This window comes from Oratosquilla oratoria, chromosome 12 (genome assembly GCF_046742065.1).
Source record: "Oratosquilla oratoria isolate Oo_2021 chromosome 12, ASM4674206v1, whole genome shotgun sequence".
NCBI classification, from domain to species: Eukaryota; Metazoa; Arthropoda; class Malacostraca; order Stomatopoda; family Squillidae; genus Oratosquilla; species Oratosquilla oratoria.
The window spans coordinates 33122578-33131067 of record NC_134788.1 but is presented as its reverse complement, the minus strand read 5'-3'; positions in this window follow the sequence as shown (position 1 = coordinate 33131067).

Sequence of the window (8490 nt, the reverse complement as noted above, 5' to 3'; positions counted from 1 at the left end):
CCACTTTCCACTATAGAATATGGACCCCCCCGGGGTCCATATTCCGCTATAGAAAATGGACTCCGGGGTCCACTTTCCACTATAGAATATGGACCCCCCCGGGGTCCATTATTTTCAGCTATAGAAAATGGACTCCGGGGTCCACTTTCCACTATAGAATATAGACCCCCCGGGGTACATTTCCCGCTATAGAAAATGGACTCCGGGGTCCACTTTCCACTATAGAATATGGACCCCCGGGGTCCATTATTTTCAGCTATAGAAAATGGACTCCGGGGTCCACTTTCCACTATAGAATATGGACCCCCGGGGTCCATTATTTTCAGCTATAGAAAATGGACTCCGGGGTCCACTTTCCACTATAGAATATGGACCCCCCCGGGGTCCATTTCCCGCTATAGAAAATGGACTCCGGGGTCCACTTTCCACTATAGAATATGGACCCCCGGGGTCCATTTCCTACTATAGAAAATGGACTCCGGGGTCCACTTTCCACTTCAAACATGTTTGACAAACATTCCCACGATCAAACACGTTTGACAACCATTCACACGGTCAAACATCACTTCATACACGTTTGACAAACCTTTTGACCATTCACACGGTCAAACATCGCTTCAAATACGTTTGACAAACCATTAGACAAACGCGTTCGACAACCAAATACTCCATTCACACGGTCAAACATCGCTTCAAACACGTTTGACAAACGTGTTTGACAGCCACCATTCACACCAGTGCTACACTTGGAAACAAGCGCTTGCATCAGATTCTAAAATTTGCAAGTTCTTTGAACAAATTACTTTTACATTTTCCATCGAATAAGATCAATTCTGCGTGATGCGACATGACGTCATTACGTCGGCATCAGAGCGTGGGAAGATTTTTCGGTACTTGTGTATGGTCATCGCGCGTAGGCAACTTTTTCCTTGACTTTTGGTGATTAAGACATATTTATGTATTTTGAGGACCTTAAACTCGAAGGAGATAATCAAGAAACTTAATATATATATATATATATATATATATATATATATATATATATATATATATATATATATATATATATATATATACATACATATACATACACACACAAAATAGCGTTTTCTATCTACGTCACGAAAATAATGACGTCAATGGAGCGCGGTGCATTGTGGGATTAATGACGTCTTTCCCAATGTGAGAATCTAAAAATGTGTTTTTCCTTTTCTTTTTGTAAACTATGCATGAGCACAGTTGTATGATTAAGCAGTTGTTACAGATTATATTTTTGACAGCATATTTCCACCAAAATGTAAATATTTCTTGTCCAAACTCACCCTTTTTGGCGCATTTAATTTACTGCAAAGTATCTACATTAAATATAATGTCTTTATTTGATTCCTTCTTCCCCAAAGAACCTAATATTGCAAATTAATTTACAAAAGTAATTATAAAGATACCAAGTATCAAGATGATATAATGTTAACCATCAAAATTCGCGAACACAATAGCGAATGTACTCGTACCACCAACCTCCATTTGAATAACAATATGACTTCTGTTGCAGACATCTAGACGTCTCTAAGGACATATTCAACAGCATATGACGGAAAGATAATGTTTGGAAATTTGAAAAATTAAATTTTGTAACCATATATCAAAATACCACGAATCATAATGCCAGTCAATATTATCCCATTGTTCATAATCCCACACACATTCCAGGATGTTGATGGTAATGACTAGCATTTATCTTATATTATTTTTGTTATTTCCCAGATAGCAAACGCACATAGATCCAACGTCAATTCAACGTCGGCACAAATGTTGGATCTACGTTGGCATATGACATGGGTTCAATGTCATTTTGCTCATCAACATTACATTGAATCAACGTGGAAATTCATCGATTCAATATTTTTTCCACTCTAATGATGCAGCGTCTCCATTCACCAACATAAATTCCACGTGGATATGACGTTGCACCGACATAATTTAACATAAATCCCTCATTTAGCAGATGTGAATCCCTCATTTTACAGATGTATATCCAACGCATTTCCAACATGAACCCCTCATTTTGCAGATGTATATCAAACGTATTTCCAACAAGAATCCAACATGAACCAGATGTAAATTCAATCTGTTTTGATGCTCATGGAACAGCTCAAAATCCTCATGCAAATTTCATATTGTTCCTTGGAACATTGTGTGAAGGCTACAGCATGCTGTTGGGCTAGGTAGCATTAAAACACAAAACTATAAATACCATTTTTCACAAAAATATAACTTTATTGCTCGAAACAGTAGAACATATGAAATTGCATGCATCATAATATACTGTATTAAATGAAGGTTATACAATGTATAAATCTATAAAACCTGAGTATCTGGCTGTTTACATTGAATAAAACTAAATACGACTTCCTGGCAAATTCAGCAGGGTTCTGGCAACAAATATTTTGAAACAAAAGTATGGAGATTCAGGAAAAGAGTAATAACCCGGGTTATATTTGGGGGGGCGTTCAATACTAATTGTACATGTAACTACGGTTGGAATGTAGGTCCTGAAAAATATACTCCTTCAAAAATTGCAATTCAGTGGTTAGCGAAGATACATAGTGTCAACACAAAAGCATTCAAACAAAGAGTCCTGCTGTTTGAAAACTTGGAAAAATTTGGAATGAAAATACTGAATTTACTGCAAAAACCGAAAATACACTCCACCTTAGTATAATTTTTCTACCATTGCATATCAAAAGTTTAGAGTGGAGTAATTCACAGAATGGCAGCATTTCTGTTATGTTCAACATTTCCGAGTCCCTGTTATACTTGTTAATCTAGTGACTGTAAAAACTTGTCCCTTGCAGTTTCTTGAAGTGTGCCATATTGATAATTGACTATGCTCCACAGACCTGCTGCAGCTCATTGTTTATGTCAATATGATGACAAACCACAAAGAAACTTTCAAAATCTCTCAGAAGACTACAACTGACAAGAAAATGATGCATGCTGCATCCAATAATCAACAAAACAAGTGAACTAAACCTGTTTGGTCATTGAAAAAGTCAATCAATGTTGCACAGGACTTGATTGATAGAAAGCACCTTCAATTTGTCAATTGCTGCCTACAAGTTTGTAGGAAGGAAACATGTTTCAATTTCTAGGCTTTTACATTTATGGGGAGTGATCACTCTCAGTCCCATCACTCCCTTAAAACTGCCCTTGGGAGAGCTGTCAACCCTTACCCATGTTAACAGAATTTCCTTTGCATTTGCCTTAGATCAGTGGTTCCCAAACTTTGGGTAAATTACCCCCGGGGGGGGGTAACAAATTTTCGGGGGTAATGGAGTGGTGACAAAAAAGTAAATAGAATAAAAAAAAAAAATCGAGAAAATATAGCGGTACCCAGCTTTAGGATTAAGGTTAACTTAGTAGGTATAGTTGTAAAACTGAAAAAAAAAAGTTTGGGAACCACTGCAGCTTTGATGAAGTGACAACTCTCCTGAAATCAAACTATGGAGAGTCAAAATACAGCTCTCCAGCAATTTCTAGGGAAAGCTGGTAACAATGGATTACATTCTGACTGTCATTTGCACTGGATGATACAAGATTCATCAGGGCAAAGCATTTAAAATAAACATCTCATCAATAGTTCAGTCAAATGTCTATTTATTATGAAATGTGTCCATATTACATCCACAACAAGGTACAAGTTACATACAGAATGCATAATCTTTTGTTCTATGACAAAACAATCAGTAACAAGTGATGAGCCCCTTTTTCCGACGTTGAGCAAATTTACTATTGCATAATTTACCTGATTTACAATCACAAGCAAGAATAGAATATCCAGTATCACTGGAGGAAAATGGACAAAGGATAGATAACTTCCTTGACTGATGAAGTCCTCATCATAAATTGGATGTATTCAAAACATCATTCTTAGGTCAAAATCAAGTCATTAGAGAGATTTGGCCTTGAAAAACATTTAGATATCTATCAACTGAGCCTATTCTTATCCATGTTACACCCACAAAGTAAACTTTCCACCATTGTTCGAGAGGTGATCAAAACAAAATGATGACTTGATTTATCTTAACTTGAAACTAAAAATTTTGGAAAACTCAGATTACAATTCTACACCTTATGTAACACATTAATACAGTTCAGTGTGGAGTGACCCACATAGAAAATGATCATGGCAACCAACCAGGCTAACAAGTTGCAAGTGAAAGACGCCCTGTGACGGTGGAAAGAACGAGTTAATTGGGGGCAAATTCTGTACTTCCAATGTTAAATCTAACAACATTCTGATCAGTACCTAAAAATAAATAAATAAATAAATAAATAAACAAGTAAATAAACTTGTAACAGAATATACAAAAAACATCTAACCTAACCTTTCAAAATTTAAACATTTCTTTTCCAAAAATATGCTTTGGATGCCTAGTCAAAACTAATTTTTGAGTGCGTCCTCCGAAACGACCGAGTCAGATTTCATGCATGCTGTACTGTTCAACATAACCATTACCCATGCAGTCGACTCCGGGACTGTACAGATAATTCCAAATAACATTTGAAATGGTGGGCAGGATATGTCCATGTAACTACACTTACTCACTATATCTGTGCCAAAGTGCTCACTGTTACCATTCTCTGCCAACCACGGCAGCATTCTCCAGTTCCCGCAGTCTTTTCTCCTGCCTTCCTTTCCATTTTCTCTGTCTTTCTTCCTCCCGTTCACGCAATTTAGCCTCTCTTCCTCCAGAATGGTTGCCGGCATGATGCAGCCAATCCTTTATTACTGTCTCCACCTACCTGCGGCAAAAGAAGTGGATGGGTTTTTTTTTGTACAGCTCCTGAAATAAACAAATGAATACGTGTACTCCATAATATTTTATCTAAAGGTATTTGCCAACATGACCAGAACATGTTATTTTGCAACTACGGTACATGAACTAGCAATGACTAGGCTGTATACACTGAAAAGGCATGGTAAAATCACCAATAGGACATACTGTACAGTAATGTTGTGGTGAATTTAGACCACCAATGCTTGGCCTGAGAAATGGCAATTACAGGAAAAAAAAAAAAAAAAAAAAAAAAAATCAATGTGAGCATTTTGTGGAGTGAGAATATTTTCAAGATTCACACATTTTGCATAAATTTTCAAGTCTAGAATTTAGAGTTGACAGCCACCAGTATGAAGCATTTTTGGCAACAAGTTACTTGTTGTGCCACCCAGCAAATGTCATCCAAATACAGGGGTAACAATGGATGATGTTGTCTGCACAGGCTCTGTATATGAAAAGAATATTCACAGCTAACAGGACATGTAGGAAAAGTGGAACTGACGTAATACTACATCACTTGGAAGAAGAACCTTGAAACTTGACTTTTCCCCCCTCCCCATCCAGTTAAATTGGAGAGCAAGCTTTAGCATCCTCTTCGCTGCTTTGGTGGTGTTGACTCCTCCAAGGATGCTCAGGTTTGTAACCTGGAAATTAAACAAATAATTTATTTGTATCGGCATTAACGATGTAAGCATCACATATAAAAATAAGGCTTTTTTTATTGCCTACAACAACACTGCATTAGAAAAATTGGGACATTGAAAGTCGTGTCTACTGTGGACCTAAATAATAATACCTAATAATACCTATATACTAATGCAATTTCTTTACTTAAAAAAAGTGTAGGAATGTACATGTACGTCATTAATAACAAAATGTGATGTGAAGTACATTAAGAAATGCAAGCCTTAATTAAGGCACCTGTCAACATGGTCAAGGACTATATCAGGCACAAAACTGACTTTGAAAGGCACATTTTGGTTACTGTCCCACATGTTGGCATGTACACTGCAATTTTTACAACAGTCATTGCATGTCAGACGAGAGAAAAACCATTTGACAGGCATGGAACAAACTCTGTCTGACACCTTGACAGGTACTTAACAAAACTAATTTGGGATGTGGAAATGTAGACATTCTCTACAATTAAATGTGTGTTTGATAAAAGCTTGCATCTCTGGTCATGCAATTGCACAGGTAAGAATTTCAGCAAAGCTCACTCACTAGATTTCGCTTGAAGGCCTCGTCTTTCAGCCTGTCTTCCAGATCTACAATTTGAGGAAGGGATGTCAAGGGCAGATTCACCCCCAATCTCTTCTATATCTTCTTCACTTGTAGCTTGCCTGTCACCAGACCGCTGAATTGCATATAGCAATCGTGTGTTCTTCAGGGCCTGTGCATTCACCATTTCTAAGAGTAGGATTATTTGGTGTTCTGCAGCTGCCTGAAAATAAAATTGATAAACTATAATAACATATGTCTGATCAGCCTGAACAAAATGTTCCTATGGAATTATTTTAAGAATAGAAACAGTATGTCCACTGACACCCAGTTAGCCAACAGACAATTTCTACCTGCAAAACCAGGAACCTGTTTGGGAAAAAGAAGGGGGGTTGAAGCCTGAGGGAGTTCTGCTTGAAAAGATAGAGGAAAATAATAATGTTATGGGTACTATACTATTACGTAGAATAAAATAAATGAACAAAATGCTTTCTCTTCCTGTTTTCATTACCAATGTAGCTGTTTTAGGATCCATTATGGGGTGTACTGGAAGCGAGCCACAGGATAAGGCTTGATATCGCAGTGAATGTAAACCATACACAAACACACTTACTAGTGCAAACAACTGGTGCAGGAACACTGGTTTCTCTCCCACTTCTGAAGATTGTATCAAGCACCAGGAACTGCGTGGGGTAGAGATTTGTGGCACCTTTGGAAGCTGTGCACCCACCTTTAGGACTGGCATGACTGGTACGTGCGATTTCAAGATTTTGAGATTCTCTTTGTGGCAGTGTTGGTAGCAAAAACACTGGTGTCATCCATGTTCTTCAAGGATTTGGAGGAGGGCAGCAGTAGGCAGCAAATTGTTCAGATATCAAGTCCATACATGTATAGTATATGCATTAGCCTACTTGTACAAGTACAGTGTCAATAACAATGGGCTAATCAAAATACTTGTGTATGGCACGTGAACATGACGGAAGGACAGTAAAGTGATATCCTGCATCAGAGCACTCTTAAACCTTTTGTATTGTAGGAGGGCATATCGGTTGCGAGTATAAATTTAGTTAAATGTAAATACATAAAATTTTATACTATATTTAGATTCCACCAGAAACATTGTATTTTAAAAGCGTATGATTTATAGCCGACATCAGCATGCCATAGTATTAATGTATAGAAAACTATACTGGTTCAGGTAAAATACAGCACAAACCCCGTGTCACTCTTGTCAGGCAGTTGACACTGAGCAGTTTATTCGATCACATGCACTTCTGGAATTTGGTTTTAATAAATGCTATCACATGGATATGATCAGTTGCCTAGTTACCTTCGCTTCCTTTTTGGCAGGGAGGATGTCATTCTCCTCATCAGCTGTAGAAGCAAGGTGTGATGTCATTTTGGCTCTAAAGAGCTTTTTCCGACATGCCTCAAAATAAAAAGCATTTGAAAGGCTTAAAATAAATTGGATACTATATTATCACAAATATATATCTGACCGAGTCAATGTCATCCAACTGTAATTTGTCAGGAATGCCCAACTGTGGGCTTGAACAGATAACTTCATATCCTCTTTCCACGATTCAAATTCGACTGGTCGGGTGGCCAGACTGCTGTCTTGCAATGTGGTGAATACAATGTATTATTGTCAGGCCCTACATGTAACACAACCTTCAGACTGCCTTGCAATGCCAATGGGTCAGTACATACATTCATACATATACCAAGGCTTTTTTCCCCCTTACAAGGGAGGTAGCCAAAAAGAAAAAGGCATAAAATCATTCCCACCCATTCCATCCCTGAATACACTCCACTCCCCTCCACCCTCCCTCCTATCTTAGCACCCCCTGGATGACGGGTCATCCCTGCATCTTGTCCAATGCCCTGGGTCAGAGGCAGTGTCGCAAGGCACAGCACATCCACAGCAAGGCTGCTACATTAAATCGGTGACCCCCCTCTCCATCCCTCATGCATAAAAGGAGAAGACGGGGAGAAATCCCTTTGGGCTGCGTCAAATTTTGCTCACACATACTACCTTACCCTCCATCCCCCCACCCATTCCACCTCATGCATCACATCATCATCCATATACAACCATTTTCCATACTGTTTACATCATGGCGCTCCGGGAAGCGCGCGAATTCAACATTTAACAAGACAAAAAACAAAAGGCGCATATCACCATTAACCTAAACATTTCTTTAATGTGAATACACTACAATGCCTCCTCGAGGGGTGCCGTATTCCAGGTCTTTGTAGCTAGACACGGAGCCCTGGAAACGGACTCTAGCCCGTCTGTTTTGGCAGCATGCCTGTACTCATGCCAGAAGGTTGCCTGCGATTCCCTTCTCGACGAGAAAGGTCAGCATCGTTGAGGAGTTGACCAATTCGAAGGCTATATAATCTGACGTTATATAGGATGCAAGCG